Raw genomic sequence first — 16,921 nt, forward strand, 5'->3', positions numbered from 1 at the left:
GTGGAGGAGCAGCGACTCTACTCTGAGCTCCTCCCGGGTGACAGAGCTCCTCACCCTATCTCTAAGGGAGCGCTCCGCCACCCTGCGGAGGAAACTCATTTCAGCCGCTTGTATCCGGGACCTCGTTCTTTCGGTCATGACCCAAAGTTCATGACCATAGGTGAGGGTAGGAACGTAGATTGACCGGTAAATCGAGAGCTTCGCCTTTCGGCTCAGCTCCTTCTTTACCACGACAGACCGATACAGCGACCGCATTACTGCAGCCGCTGCACCGATCCGCCTGTCAATCTCACGCTCCATCCTTCCCTCACTCGTGAACAGGATCCCAAGATACTTAAACTCCTCCACTTGAGGCAGGAACTCTCCTCCAACCTGAAGGGAGCAAGCCACCTTTTTCCGGTCGAGAACCATGGCCTCGGACTTGGAGGTGCTAACTCTCATCCCAGCTGCTTCACACTCGGCTGCGAACCGCCCCAGCGCATGCTGAAGGTCCTGGCTCGAGGAAGCCAACAAGACAACATCATCCGCGAAAAGCAGAGACGAAATCTGCCGGCCCCCGAACCGAACCCCCTCCGGCCCCTGGCTGCGCCTAGAAATCCTGTCCATAAAAATGATGAACAGAACCGGTGACATAGGGCAGCCCTGCCGGAGTCCAACATGCACTGGGAACAGGTCCGACTTACTGCCGGCAATGCGGACCAAGCTCCTGCTCCGGTTGTACAGGGACTGTACAGCCCTCAACAGAGGGCCTCCAACCCCATACTCCCGGAGCACCTCCCACAGAATGACGCGAGGGACACGGTCGAATGCCTTCTCCAAGTCCACGAAGCACATGTGGACTGTTTGGGCAAACTCCCATGAACCCTCAAGCACCCTGTGGAGGGTATAGAGCTGGTCCAGTGTTCCACAGCCAGGACGAAAACCGCATTGTTCCTCTTGAATCCGGGGTTCGACTATCGGCCGGATTCTCCTCTCCAGTACCCTGGAATAGACTTTACCAGGGAGGCTGAGGAGTGTGATCCCCCGATAGTTGGAACACACCCTCCGGTCCCCCTTTTTAAAAAGAGGGACCACCACCCCAGTCTGCCAGTCCAGAGGCACTGTCCCCGTCTGCCACGCGATGCTGCAGAGGCGTGTCAACCAAGACAGTCCTACAACATCCAGAGACTTGAGGTACTCAGGGCGGATCTCATCCACCCCCGGCGCTTTGCCACCGAGGAGCTTGCGAACTGCCTCAGTGACTTCAGCCCCGGTGATGAATGAATCGGCCTCCAAGTCCCCAGTCTCTGCTTCCTCTACGGAAGACATGACAGAGGGATTGAGGAGATCCTCGAAGTATTCCTTCCACCGCCCGACAATATCCCCAGTCGAGGTCAACAGCTCCCCACCTCCACTGTAAACAGTGTTGACAGAAAGCTGCTTCCCCCTCCTGAGGCGCCGAACGGTTTGCCAGAATTTCCTCGAGGCCAACCGGTAGTCCTCCTCCATGGCCTCCCCGAACTCCTCCCAGACCCGAGTTTTTGCTTCTACAACCGCCCGAGCTGCCGCACGCTTGGTCTGCCGGTACCCATCAGCTGCCTCAGGAGTCCTATGAGCCAACCAGGCCCGATAGGACTCCTTCTTCAGCTTGACGGCATCCCTTACTTCCGGTGTCCACCACCGGGTTCGGGGGTTGCCGCCACGACAGGCACCGCCGACTTTACGGCCACAGCTATGGACGGCTGCATCAACAATGGAAGTGGAGAACATGGTCCATTCGGACTCAATGTCTCCAACCTCCCTCGGGATCTGGTTGAAGCTCTCCCGGAGGTGGGAGTTGAAAACTTCCCTGACAGCGGGTTCCGCCAGACGTTCCCAACAGACCCTCACGGTACGTTTGGGTCTGCCAAGTCTGTCCCACTTCTTCCCCTGCCAGCGAATCCAACTCACCACCAGGTGGTGATCAGTTGACAGCTCAGCCCCTCTCTTTACCCGAGTGTCCAAGACATACCGCCGAAGGTCAGATGATACGACTACAAAGTCGATCATTGACCTCCGGCCTAGGGTGTCCTGGTGCCACGTGCACTGATGGACACCCTTATGCTTGAACATGGTGTTCGTTATGGACAAACTGTGACTAGCACAGAAATCCAATAACAGAACACCACTCGGGTTCAGATCGGGGAGGCCGTTCCTCCCAATCACTCCCCTCCAGGTGTCACTGTCGCTGCCCACGTGAGCATTGAAGTCTCCCAGCAGAACAATGGAGTCCCCGGTTGGAGCACTTTCCAGTACCCCTCCCAGGGACTCCAAGAAGGCCGGGTACTCTACGCTACTGTTCGGCCCGTAGGCCGAAACAATAGTGAGAGACCTATCCCCAACCCGAAGGCGCAGGGAAGCGACCCTCTCGCTCAGCGGGGAGAACTCCAACACATGGCGGCTGAGCTGGGGGGCTATAAGCAAGCCCACACCAGCTCACCGCCTCTCACCGCGGGCAACTCCAGAGTAGAAGAGAGTCCAGCCTCTCTCAAGGAGTTGGGTTCCCGAGCCCAGACTGTGCGTGGAGGTGAGCCCGACTATCTCTAGCCGGTACCGCTCAACCTCCCGCACTAGCTCAGGCTCTTTCCCCCACAGTGAGGTGACATTCCATGTCCCCATAGCCAGAGTCGTTGTCCAGGATTTGGGTCGTCGGGGCCCCCGCCCACGACTGCTACCCATTCCACATAGCACCGGCCCCTTCTGATCCTTCCTGCGGGTGGTGGGCCTACGGGAAGGCGGGCCCACGTCGCTCCTTCGGGCTGTGCCCGGCCGGGTCCCGTGGGCAAAGACCCGGCCACCAGGCGCTCGCCTGCGAGCCCCAACCCCAGGCCTGGCTCCAGGGCGGGGCCCCGGTGACGCCAATCCGGGCGACGTACGCTTCCTTGCTTTAATTTAAGGAAAACATCATCAATCATAATTGTTTATTAACAGTTCTTGCATGGTAGAGCACTTGTGGAGTATGTGAGGCTTTGCGACTGCTTGTCCGATGTGGTGTGTGATTGTCCATACTGATAATTGCTCAAGTCCATGCAAAAGTCCACTCAGTTATTACTGCAAACCACAGCAACAGGTTTTACATATATTACACACTAAAAAATAGGCACAGCACACAATAAAAACATGGCACAGCACACAATAAAAGCATAAACACAGCACAATAAAAGCATAAGCACAGCACATAGAAGCATAAAACCACAGCAGCCTTATGGAATCATCCCACGCCCCATCCCAGACGAGTTGAAGAGATGACATTGGGCCTGCAGAGTCAGAGCTAAAAGGAGGGCTAAGGCATGGAGGTACAGACTGCCCGTTCTGGGGATCATCACGGGGAACGTGAGGTCTTTGGCTAATAAGACAGACAAGCTTGTTGCTCTGGTCAGGACTCAGTGGGAGTACAGACAGTGCAGCCTAATGGTCTTTACCAAGTTATGGCTTCACTCAGACATCACAAACTGGAGTGTGGATGTACCCGGCTTCAGCTGTGTGTGGGGGGCCAGAGATGTGGCTTGGAGTGGTAAGAAGAGGGATTGCACTATTTGTGAATGAGAAGTGGTGTAATCTCGCACATGTTCCCGTTACTGAACGTTTCTGTAGCACGGACATTGAGCTGCTAGCTGTGGGGATGCAGCATTATTATTTGCCTTGGGAGTTCATGGCCGCCATCGTGATCTGAAGGAGCGTGTGACGCCATCCACTCCAACGTAGTGGAGCAACAAACACAGCAACCAAACACATTTGTAGTTGTTACTGGGGACTTTAATCACAAGACTCTGCCAGCATTCCACCAATTTATTAACTACCCCACCAGAGACAACACCACACTGGACCTAGTGTATGCTAATGAAAAAGATGCATACAGTGTCACAGCCCTTTCCCCATCTAGGCAGAGCTGATCACAGCCTGATGTTGTTAACACCTCAGCATTTCCCTCTTCTCCAGATGCAGCCTCTGTCCACAAGGACAGTGAGGAGGTGGACTCAGGAGGCTAATGAGTCACTGCAAGACTGTTTTGAGACAACATACTGAGATGTGTTGTGTAAGCAAGATGGGGAGGACATCAACAGCCTGACAGAGTGTCTCACAGAGTACATCAAATTCTATGAACAGACCAAACTGCCAGAGGGAACAAGATGGCGTCGTAGAGTGAGCATCAAAGAAAGCCAGCTCTGGTGGCATTTATCAGTATATGTCTTATTTCTTCATGTCTGTGCGGTAAAAGGACTGAATTTTGAACAGGAGGTACCCTAACATGAGCCTGGATGGTTATTTTTTGCAAGCTACAGACAGTATGAAAAAAACTACAAGAAAACTGGCAAAGTCCACTTCTCCCTCAAGCCCTGGTGGTAGAGGTGAGCTAACAGATGCTAGCGCAAGGGCAGTGGACCCAAATATTATTCAAACTTTGGACAACATATCTAGGGTTGACACCTTGGATTTGGGAAAAAAAGGGACACTTGACCAAATGTTTGAGGCGGAGGGCATTATTACCAGTTCAGACTAACCAAATTAACATGAAATTCGGACATAGGAGACAGAAACAAAGCCATTTAATCATTCAAGGGTAAAAATCTCACACATACGATACTGACTGCTAGGCAAACCAGGGTAGATGTAGGCCTACACCAGCTGATAATTTTGATGAGTCACACCAGCCGTGAGACATCTGAGTTCAGCAGCCATGCCAACACACTAGAACACAGAGAGAGACATCACAGCCGTGTTTCACTCCATGGTACACACTGGTAAGCTCTGCCACTGCAATCTTGTCTTCTTCTGGTGAACCTTTTTTGGTCATAAAAGTTGCAATGGCTGCCTGTTTTTGTTTGTTTGATACCACAACTTGATGCTTTTTTGTTTTCGCATGGATTTCCAAAGCGTTTATTCCTTCATATTTTACGGAGATTTTTGCCGGACACAAAACACAAGTGGCGGAAAAATGGTCTTCTTGGGTCGGCCGTACCCATTCAAACTCTGAAAGTGTCGCCCAGTGAGGATTGTAACGAGTACATCTTTTTTTTCGTGCCGGTGGCTTACACGTATTTGCTCCTTCTCCTTCCTCGTCAGGTCTCTCCTCCCATTTCAAATTAAGATGCTAAAACTTGGTGAAAAGAAGACGGACACCTGGTAATTCAACTTGCTCTGTCTCTCTTCTGTCAAGTTTCCCTCCCTGCTTGGCTTGCGTGAGCCACTTTCAGCGCTGGGGCGCGTGCGTGCGTGTGACGTATGCATAGATGGGAAGCAAACAGAGACAATTTTAAATAACCACAGAAGCACAGGGGACCTTTCTAGACTACAGAACGTAGGAAATCAAATTAGGTTTTTGCATTTTCCCTAAAAAAACAGGACAAAATGCGTCCCAGGAGAGATTTTTTTTTTTCCCGGGACAGTGGGTAAAGAAGAGAACAATTCTGGGAAAAACGGGACAGGTGGCAACTCTGAACATATCTGATAACCTCACTAAAGTCATCGACCACTGAAGAGCAGACATCACAGTTACAAGCAGTTGCCACACGTGTAGAAGAAGCTGATAACCAAATTGCTGATGCTGAAGGCTTGGCTACATCCTCCGAAGCTAGGATACCATCTCTTGAAAAACAAGTGCACAACATGCGGGAGCATATTGATGATCTTGACCAGTGTTTCCCAATTGTTTTTGAGCCACAGCACATATTTTACATTAGAAAAATCACAAGGCACACCACCAAACAAAAATAGAATAAAAAAACAAACAAAAAAAAAAACCAGAAAGACAGAGTTCTCTATACAGGGCTTGCAAATAGACAGAGTAGGAGAACTGGCCTCTAACTGACCTTCTCTTACCCTCTCTGCATTCCTTCAGGAGAAATGGAGTTGTAAAGCATTCCAACTTTCAAGAGCTATTGACCATTTGAACTGTTTACAAGGAAGGTGTTAATTTCAGAGACAAGATGTCTGGCCAAGAGAAATCTCCTCCATGTTTTCTTTTCGGGGAAGCCAGAGACACAGACACCTCAACATCAAAGGTTGCCTTCTCCTCACCTTCTCCTCACTACAGTATGTTTCTCATGGCAACACTAATTCTTTCCTGATAGTCCCATGAGAGATCGGGACAATAAAACTGTCCGAATGAATGGTGCCAGGCTCCAGTGGAACCTCCAAAAATCAGGTAATGCGGATGGGTTGTAAATTAAACATTCCTGAAGCAAACTGTGCTGTATGTTTGTGTGCTTTTTCCGAATACTCCAGAATAACCAAACTTCTATGTTGAACTTAACTTTTGATGTCTTCACCTTACAGGACCCACAATATGTATAATATTGATGTTTTTCCAGTTTCTCTAACTTGAAGAATGACAAAGTTGTGATTTTAACTGTTTTATAAAGTTTGTCTGAATTTTTACCATGTAACCATACTGCCATCTAGAGGTTCATGAATACGCTTGCCGTGATACATTTATTAATAAGTAACCGTAATAGTGATAATCATTTTGGACAAATATAGTCTGCCTTTCTTTATTTCTTTATTTTGTGTTAGTTATACCTTGAGTCATCATACATATTAGGATGAAATTGTTACCATGATTATCGTTTAATGTTGTCATCCAATCATAGGAATTGCCTAACGCATGTTGTGAACAATGTTGAAATGTAATTGAAAATCGTCCATTCAAAATATATGTGATTGACCATAGTGAGAAGCAGATGAGCCCTCGTATGAATCATTAATTAATTCCAGCTCCATGAGGCAAGATTACGTCGCGCGCCACAAACCGTCCCACATGAGCGACGGCCTGCCCATTAGACACGCCCTGGAGCGAGATTTAAATGTATGCAGCCGCAGCATGAATTCAGTGCGCGTTACTCAGTTTTTGTTTTAAGTTGGTTTAAGTTATGTTATGTTTTAGTTTTTTTTGTTACTTCTTATTGTCTTAGTCTTGTACGGTCGTTTTGCTCTTTAAGTTTTTCCCATCTTCGAGCTACTCAAAAGCCATACCGAGTAGTGTGATTTATTTTTCAGAAGACATGTTTCTATAGTTTTGGCATAAACTTTAATTTTTCTAAGCCACACGTTTTGTTTTAGTGTCTGTAAATTTTAGTCAAATAATAATAATTTTGTAGACCCTTTTCGACTGGCCATCGAAGAGACTATAAATTTTACTATCAGTCTAAAATAATCCTTCACAGACTCAACCAAACCAAAACCCTGCAGCCAGCTGTTGATCCTTGGTCTGGGTTAACAACCATCCGGAGCCATCCTTTATCTGTAACCGACACCGTAGAATCCAGTTCGAGAGACATCACCGTCCAACATTAGCTCTTCACCTTGGTGTGCCTGGGCCTTACAATGGGCATCTTCGAGTTAGTTTGGAGCAGAATTTACCGGGACGTCATTAACCAAGTAGGCATGCTAAGCGGGTTTGAATAAGAGTTGGTCTGTGAGTTTAAGATAATGCAAATTTATCCAAATTCTCTCAACTACTCGTTTAATACCTTAACTTTACATTCGCGTCCCTATTATCCCCTTACAACTACTTCTCACTATCGCCAAACTTGTTTTGCCATTGCGTTGCCATAAGTTTCTTTTGTGTTATGTCATATCACTTCATTTCTTCTGTCGTACCATTCATGATACATTATTCAATACCCATAATTGTGCTTAATAAATGAGATTCTGATTTAAGTCCTGGTTAGACGGTGTCCTTTTGAGCTGAATATATATGACCCCTGTATCCAGACTTTACACTTCAGATTATCAGACTGGTTTACCATTAGTTCATTTGTTAGTATTTTATCAGCGTTATAGCAGTTAATTTCTGCAGTCCTTCTTTGCTGAGGAAGGTGGTGGCCCGATAGTTTATCAACAAATGCAACGTCAAATTAAGTTAGTTCACCTACACAGACAATGTCCTAATTTATACTTCAAGTCCAGATACATCAATACCTTCGTTGCTTTATATCATTAATTTATTTAGCAAATTTCTGGTTACAAAATTAATTTGATGAAATCAGAGACCATGTCGCTTGGGAGTCTAAACTCAATACCTAAAACACTGCCCTTTTCCCCCCTTTAAGTGGTCTCCAGGGGGCTTTATCTATTTAGGCATATTCATAACCCCTACATTTAAGCAAATGTAGAAAGCTAACTTTGTTCCTTTGTTTGAGAAAGTGAGGCATGATTTGGAGCCTTGGAATATAGCCCTAATTAAGATTAACAAATTGCCCAGAGTGCTTTACCATATCCAAATGATCCCTTTTTATTTCCAATGGGGTCCTGAAAACACTAAACGGCTGGCTGAGTTCATTTACATGCAGCAAAAACAAACCAAAGCTAAAGATGGCTACCTTACAACTGCGAAGATAAGATAAGATAAGATAAGATAAGATAAGATAAGATAAGATAAGATATTCCTTTATTAGTCCCACAGTGGAGAAATTTTCAGAATTACAGCAGCAAAGTGGATAGCAAAAAATAGCGGGCATCAGTAATGGACATTAAATAGCAAACAGCAATATAAACAATCTAAACAAGGAATATTGAAAACTATGAACAATTTAAACAAGGGGAAATACAGAAACTAGCAACCTAGTATGGGGAAATGTAAAATATGGGAGTGGTAACAGTATATAGTGTTTTCAAGTTTACTCCATGGCACAGAGGAAATACCAATATTGCACATTGGAAATTAAAGATTCTCCAAGTACTGATATTGCACATTGGATGATAGTACTTCTGACTGGAGTATTGATATTGCACATAGAAGTAATAATACACCTGATTGAAAGATTGATATATTGCACCTTATGTAGAAATTCACCTGAGCTAAATATTTTCACAGTATAAGTGAACACAGTTGATGTGTATTATAGTGCAGTCAGTTTGAAAGTCTTGGTGAGTGTGTGGTCTACTGGGAGCACTGCTGGTTGTAAAGTCTGACTGCTGAAGGAAGGACCTGTGATAGTGTTCCTTCACACACTTTGGGTGAAGCAGTCTGTCGCTGAAGGAGTTCTCCAGTGCTGTTAAAGTGTCCTGCAGGGGGTGAGAGTCATTCTTGATCATGCATGACAGCTTAGCCATCATCCTCCAAATCCTCTCTCCTACCACCTCCACTGAGTCGAGGGGGCATCCCAGGACAGAGCTGGCCTTCTTGATCAGTTTGTCAAGTCTCTTCCTGTCAGCCATCGAGATGCTGCTCCCCCAGCAGACCACTCCATAAAAGATGGCTGATGCCACCACAGTGTCATAGAAGGTCTTCAGGAGTGCCCCCCGCACTCCAAACGACCTCAGTCTCCTGAGCAGATAAAGTCTGCTCTGGCCTTTCTTGTGTTGTGTTGTGAGTCCAGTCCAGTTTATTGTTCAGGTGAACCCTCAGGTAATTATAAGATATCACCATCTCGATGTCCCTGGATATTCACCGGTGTCAGGGGGCAGAGTGTTTGTCTGTGGAAATCCACCACCAGTTCTTTGGTTTTCCCTGCGTTGATCTGAAGGCAGTTCCACTGGCACCAGTCCACGAAGTCCTGCGTCAGTTCTCTGTACTCTCTGTAGTCCCCATCTGTGATGAGGCCGACTATTGCAGAGTCATCAGAGAACTTCTGCAGGTGACAGGTGGGTGTGTTGTATAAGAAGTCTGCAGTGTAGAGGGTGAAGACAAATGGAGCCAGGACCATTCCCTGCAGGGCCCCCGTGCTGCAGACGACTGTGTCGGACACACAGTCCCGGGTCCTCACATACTGTGGACGGCTGGTGAGATAGTCCAGAATATAGTGTGTGAAGAGATGGTTCACCCCGGTGTGCTCCAGCTTGTCCCTTAAAAGTGCATGCTGAATGGTATTAAAAGCACTGGAGAAATCAAAAAACATGATTCTCACAGTACTCCCAGAGAGAGTGTTGGAGGAAGATGACAGTGTTGTCCACCCTGATGCCAGGCTGGTAGGCAAACTGAAATGGATCCAGCGATGGGCTCATCAGGGGGTGGAGATGAACAAATGAACAAATGAAAGGACCAGCCGCTCCAGGGTCTTCATTAGGTGGGATGTTAGTGCCACCGGCCTGTAGCTGCTGAGGTCCTTGGGTCGTGGAGTCTTGGGCACCAGTACCACATAGGATGTTTTCCACAGCTGTGGCACTCTCAATTCAATATTCCTTTTATTCGTCTATTCGTTAACAAGTATATACAAAAAGGTGGGATAGAAAGAAAAAACGTCCTCCTAAAAAATTGTAAATAATATTTAGAGACTGTTATGTACCGGTAGTATTGCACAGATTATTGCACAGATTATTGCACAGGTTATTGCACAGATTGTTTCACAGGTTATTGCACAGATTATTATACATATTATTGTACCGATTACTTTGAGCAGTTTCTGTTGTACAGTCTGACAGCTGCAGGAAGGAATGACCTGCGATACCGCTCCTTCACACACTTTGGATGTAGCATCCTGTCACTGATGGAGCTCCTCAGTGCAGTGAGTGTGTGTTGGAGGGGGTGGGAGTCATTGTCATAGAGGACAGCTTGGCTGTCATCCTCCTCTCCCCCACCTCCTCCACCTGTTCCAGAGGGCATCCCAGGACAGAGCTGGCCTTCCTGATGAGTTTGTCCAGCCTTTTCCTGTCAGCTGTTGTGATGCTGCTCCCCCAGCAGGCTACATCATAGAACAAGGCAGAGGCCACAACAGAGTGATAGAAGGTCTTCAGGAGTGCCCCACATACCCCAAAAGACCTCAGCCTCCCGAGCAGATAGAGTCTGCTCTGTCCTTTTTTATAAAGTGCAGTGGTGTTATGAGTCCATTCCAGTTTGTTGTTCAGAAGAACACCCAGGTACTTATAAGATGTCACCATCTCAATGTCCCTTCCCTGGATGTTCACTGGTGATGGGGGAGAGTGTGGGCGCCAATGGAAGTCCACAACTAGCTCCTTGGTTTTTCAAACATTGATCAGGAAGTGGTTCTGCTGACACCAGTCCACAAAATCCTGGATGAGTCTTCTGTATGACCTATCGTCCCCATCTGTGATGAGGCCGACAATGGCAGTCATCAGAGAACTTCTGCAGGTGGCAGGTGGGTGACAGATGGGAAAAGTCAGTTATATTGAGGGTGAAGAGGAACAGTGCCAGCACCGTTCCCTGGGGGGGGCCCCACACTGCAGAGGACAGTCCCTGACACACAGTCCGGTGTCCTCACATACTGTGGCCGGTTGGAGAGTTAGTCAACTATCCAGCATGTGAGGTGTTGGTCCATTCCTGAAAGCTCCAGCTTGTTCCTCAGGATGGCTGGCCTGATGGTGTTGAAAGCACTGCTGAGGTCCAGGAAAAGGACCCAAACAGAGCTCCCAGGCAACTCCAGGTGAGATAAGTCTCGATGGAGGAGGAAGATGAGGGCATCGTCCACTCCGATGCCAGGCGGGTCCGTGGACGAGCTCACCAGGGGGCACAGGTGGGCTAGGACCAGCCGCTCCAGGGCCTTCATGAGGTGGGATGTTAGTGCCACCGGCCTGTAGCAGCTAGGGTCCTTAGGATGTAGGGTCTTTGGCACAGGTACCACGCAGGATGTCTTCCAAAGGTGTGGCACCCTTCCCAGCCTCAGAGTCAGGTTGAACAGATGTCCAATGATCCCGCTCAGCTGATCAGAGCAGGATCTGAGGAGCCTGGGACTGAAGCTGTCTGGTCCTGCAGCATTCCTGGTCTTTATCCTCCTCAGCTGATTCCTCACCTGGAGAGGTGTGAGGGACAAGTTGGAGCAGGGGGGCTGAGTGTCTTGTGAAGTGGATAGGGGGCTGGGAGAAACAGTGGGGGGTGGCGTTGGTAGTGGTGAGCTGAAAACTGTGGGGGCGGGGGGTGTCAGTGGGGTACTTGAGCAGTGTGCTGGCAGATCAAAGGAGGGCTGCTGCAGTCCTGGTACAGCTGGGGGAGGGGCAGATGCTTCTTCAAACCGCAAATGGTTTTCAGGCCTCTCCAGACTCCCCTGGTGTTGTTCTCCTGCAGCTGTTCCTCCATTCTCCTCCTGTATCTGTCCTTCCCCTCCCTGATTTTCCTTCTGAGCTCCCTCTGAACAGTTTTCAGCTCCTCTTTGTTTCCTGACTTGAAGGCCCTCTTCTTCTCCTTTAAAAGAGCCTTAATGTCAGGATTAATTCAGGGTTTGTTGTTAGAGTGACACCGTACAATCCTGGTGGGTACAGTGTTCTCCACGCAGAAGTTTATTTTCCGTGATGCTGTCTGTCAAACTGTTGATGTCCTCCTCGTGAGAGTCACTGAATATATCCCACATGGCTGTATTGAAGCAGTCCTTCAGAGCCTTTTCAGCCTCGTCAGACCACCTCTTCACTGTGCGGGACACAGCTGATTGCCTGTTGATAAGTGGTTTGTAGACAGGCAGGAGATGAACCAGGTTGTGATCAGCTCTTCCCAGAGGAGGGAGGGGTGATGATTCGTATGCCTCCTTGGTGTTGGCATAGAATAAGTCCAGTGTTTTATTGTCTCTGGTGGCACATGTGACATACTGGATGAATTTGGGCAGAGTGGAGGACAGAGAGGCATGATTAAAATCCCCAGAGATCAGTGGCCTGTGGTTTCTGAGTCTGCAGCCTGCTGATCACGGTGTTGATGACGTCACATGCTGCATCAGTGTTAGCAGAGGGAGGAATATACACAGCCACCACTATGGCGTGTGAGAACTCCCGCGGCAGATAATATGGCCTCAGACTAACAGCCAACAGCTCAATGCCCGGGCAGCAGTGCTGCTCTTTGATAGTGATGTGCCTGGAGTTACACCATCTATTGTTCACAAACACTGCCAGCCCTCCTTCTTTCCTCTTACCGCTTCTCTCTGTCCGATCTGCCCGTATGAGTGAAAATCCATCCAGCGCTACAGTCGCGTCTGTGTGCTGCGTTCCCAACCACATCTCTGTAAACAGTAGCAAACTGCACTGCTGGTATTCCTGCTCATGTCGGGTCAACGCCGTCAGCTCATCCATCTTATTGGGGAGAGATCTTACGTTCCCCATGAAGATGGACGGGAGAGTTGGTCTATAAGCTCTCCTCCTGTCGTGACGTTTAATCCCAGCGCGGCACCCCCGCATCCTCCTCCTTAACTCGCGGGGGACAACAGGTGGCTCCTTCGGCCGTACAGCTGTGTTACGCAGGGCCAGCAGCTGATCCCTACTGTAAACAATGGGAGCCATTGTCTCTCACAGACCCACAGATGCAGAGAAAGTTGCACGGGTTGTAAAAGTGATCAAGTAGCAGCGCCAGAGTTCCTGTGTTTACGGTCTCTGATGCACCAAACATTTACAAATACGTAGAACTAAAATGAATAAAAAAGACGCACAAGAAAAACAGAAAAGATAAGAAAAACTCCTCAGAGTCTAGAGAGCTGCTGTAACAGGCTGCTGCTCGTACAGCGCCGGAGCTTCAGGCTCAGATTGAACATACGTTAATACGTTCAAAAATCCTGCACAGCTAATCTGCACAGGACTTGAGGAGCCTGGAGCTGATGCCCTCTGGGCTTACAGCCTTCCTCACCTTGAACCTCCAGAACTGGTTTCTCACCTCACCAGTTAACAGAGTCCGTTATGCAGTGTGTGAGACTATCTACGTCCTCTCCATTGGAATCACAGAATTCCTCCCACACAGTTGTCTCGAAACAGTCCTTCAGAGCCTCGTCAGCCTTGTCAGCTGGTTGCCTGTGCACAAGAGGTTTGTACACAGGCAGGAGATGAACCAGGTTGTGGTCAGATCTTCCCAGGGGAGGGAGGGGTGATGAAGTGTATGCCTCCTTGGTGTTGGCATAAAACAAATTCAGTATCTTATTGTCTCACAGTGTCATCACAGGCTGCATCAGCGTTAGTAGAGGGGGAATATACGCAACTATTGCGTTAACATGCAAGAGTTCACATGGCATGTAATATGGCCTCATGCTAATGGCTAACAGTTAGCAATGTCGATGTCCTTGCAGCAGAGTTGTTCTTTAATAGTGATGTGCCCAGAGTTACTCCATCTGTCATTCACAAACACTGCCAGCCCTCCTCCTTTCCTCTTACCACTCTCTCTTGTCCTGTCTGCCCGCAGCAGCTTAAAGCCGTCCAGTGCTGCGTCCGTGTCTGGAGTCAGCGCAGTCAGCCATGTTTCCGAAAATATCATGATGCTGCACGCCCAGTAGCCCCTGATGGCCGGGGGGACGGGTCTGTATATCCTCCTTCTGGCGTAGCGATCAGCTCCGGCACGGCTCCCCCATCTCCTCCTCTTCAGCTCACAGGGAATGTCAGGTCTCTCGTGGGGCAGCACCACGGTGCCACTGAGCGCTAACTGCTGATCCCTACTGTAAACATTAGGGCTCTGGCTGCACACGGGGTCCCCAGACACGCTTGAAAACAGTGAAAAAAACAAAAGAAAGACTAAATCAAACACAACGACTTTTGTCTTCGTAGTGCACCGATCAATTAAGAACACGTCAGAATATATTAAAAAAGATAATAAAAGAGCAGACTAAAACGGAAAAAAGCTCACAGTGACCAAGAGCTGCTGTAACAAGCTGCCACTAGTGCGGCACACATTTTGACATTCAGACTGTTAAGCAGTGGCGGCACAGTGGAGCAGCAGGTAGTGCTAGTTACTTTAATTGGTGACTCTAAAATTGTCCTTAGGTGTGAGTGTGAGCGTGAATGGTTGTATGTCCGTATATGTTGCCCTGTGATCAGCTGGCGACCGGTTCAGGGTGTACCCTGCCTCTCGCCCGTTGACAGCTGGGATAGGCTCCAGCCTCCCTGCAACCCCGAAAAGGGATAGTCACATATAGACAATGGATGGATGGATGGATGTTAAGCAGTGCGTGTTGGAATGGAGGTGTGGCCAGGCAGTACAGTGGGCAGACGGTGCACCTGAATCTCATCCACTGATTCTCTCCCTATTTAAGTGGCATGGCGGAGATGTCTTGTTGCTAGATTGTTCAAGCTTTATGCTAGACTTTCCGGTTATTTTGTCTTGTGTATTTCTAGTAGTGCTGTCAATCAATTAAAATATTTAATCGCAATTAATCTCATGAATGTCAAAGTTAACTCACGATTAATCACAAATTAATCGCACATTTTTATCTATTCTAAATGTCCCATTAATTATGATTTACTCTTGTCTAATACTCTTATCAACATGGAAAAGTGGATAGGCTTGCTTTGTACAAATGTTTTGTTTTTTTTTCATGAAAACAACATGTAGTGTTGGCTATATTTCACAGCAACATTCTCACTTTCAGCAGTCATTCACATTTGAAGCAAAATCTCACACAATTTAACACTGTCAATAAACAGATGACCAAAAAAAAAAATACTTGGTTACAAAAAAAGCCTCTTCAACAACCCTTCCTAAGGGATCAAAACAGAGTGATACTAAATAAAGTTACAAAGTGCACATCATTGTAAACTAGGACTCAGGCTATAGCGCAGTTAAACCATGCCTCAAACTTTCCTTTCTTAAGTTTAATAACAGCAGACTATAATGCTCTTCTATTTATTCACCAGAGGCTTATCAACGCAGCCTCTTATTTCTCTCCAGAAAGAATGAACATTACTAGCTGTGTGTTATTTCCTACCTGCCACAGTGTAGTTGATTGTTTTGTTTAAGAGCTGTTTTGTGTTTAGAGACTGTGTTTTTGCCTGCCTGCTGCAGCGTGCTCACTCCCACCTGGATTGTAGCGGCATCACTATGAGGATCATTTTGATTTCTCCGGTGCGTTCGCTGCTCCTGGGTGAGAAACTGCAAGTGATGGGAGTCAATGCACCCACAATCTCCTGGATTACTGACTACCTGACAGACAGACCCCAGTTTGTTCGACTGGACAGTGGTCTGTCTGAGACTGTGCAAAGTAGTACAGGGGACTGTTTTGTCTCCTTTTCTCTTCACCTTGTACACCTCAGACTTCGAGTACAACTCCTCATTGTGCCACCTACAGAAGTTTTCATACAACTCACAGTGGTGGGATGAATAAAGGATGGACAAGAGGAGGAATACAGATCAGTGGTGAACGATTTTGTGGAATGGTCTGATAGAAATCTCCTGCTGCTTAACGTGGCCAAGACTAAGGAGATGGTGATTGATTTCAGGTGGAACAGGACGACCACCAGTGATGTTGCTAGGGTCTCTTGGGGCTACAAGCAAGAAATCCCTGAGGCCCCCACCCCACCTGTGCATGCTGCAAAAACTTGGTTTTTGCATGCATAAATCCACAATTTCTGGGACAAGATGAATACTGAAAAAATAGATTAGTGGTTCTCAAAGTGAGGTCCAGTGACCAACAGAGGTCCCTGAAAACCCAGGCATATCAATAATCACTGTTGTAAATAAGTGGTCAGGGCTCCAAGCAACTGCCTGGCTTGCCTTGTCTGCAAACCCCACCCCTGCAACCACACAGCCACTGTGTGCACACTGGGGGAATGTCACAGTGGTGGAGGATTACAAATACCTCAGAGTGCACCTTGACAACAGACTAAACTGGAAAACCAACATCAATGCTGTTTACAACAAGGGATGAGCAGACAATTTCCTGAGGAGGCTCAGATCATTCAATGTGCGCACCAAGATGTTGGAGATCTTCTACCAGTCTGTTGTTGCCTGTGCACTCTTCTTCGTTGCAGTGTGCTGGGGGAGCAGCATCGGAGCTGGCGACACCAACAGACTGAACAAACTGATCAGGAAGGCCGGCTCCATTATTGGCTGCAAATTAGACACTTATGAGGAGGTGGTGGAGAGGAGGACACTGGACAGACTGTTATCCATCATGGATAATGCTGAACTTCCTCTTCACCACCTCGTGGACAGACAGCAGAGTTCCTTCCCTAATAGACTGCTCCAGCTCCCGTCACAAGGACCAATCCAGGATCCCTTATTTTATGTTTATGTGTATGTTTAACCTGCTGCTGCAACAAAATAATTTCCCAA

General features: G+C 47.7%; 1 protein-coding gene across 2 annotated transcripts in view; it reads right to left on the reverse strand.

Moving 5' to 3' along the window:
• Positions 1-16,921, reverse strand: part of LOC139331318 (dolichyl-diphosphooligosaccharide--protein glycosyltransferase subunit MAGT1-like) — a 74,609-nt gene that overhangs the window by 29,930 nt on the left and 27,758 nt on the right. The window lies entirely within an intron of this gene.

This window comes from Chaetodon trifascialis, chromosome 5 (genome assembly GCF_039877785.1).
Source record: "Chaetodon trifascialis isolate fChaTrf1 chromosome 5, fChaTrf1.hap1, whole genome shotgun sequence".
Classification (NCBI taxonomy): domain Eukaryota; kingdom Metazoa; phylum Chordata; class Actinopteri; order Chaetodontiformes; family Chaetodontidae; genus Chaetodon; species Chaetodon trifascialis.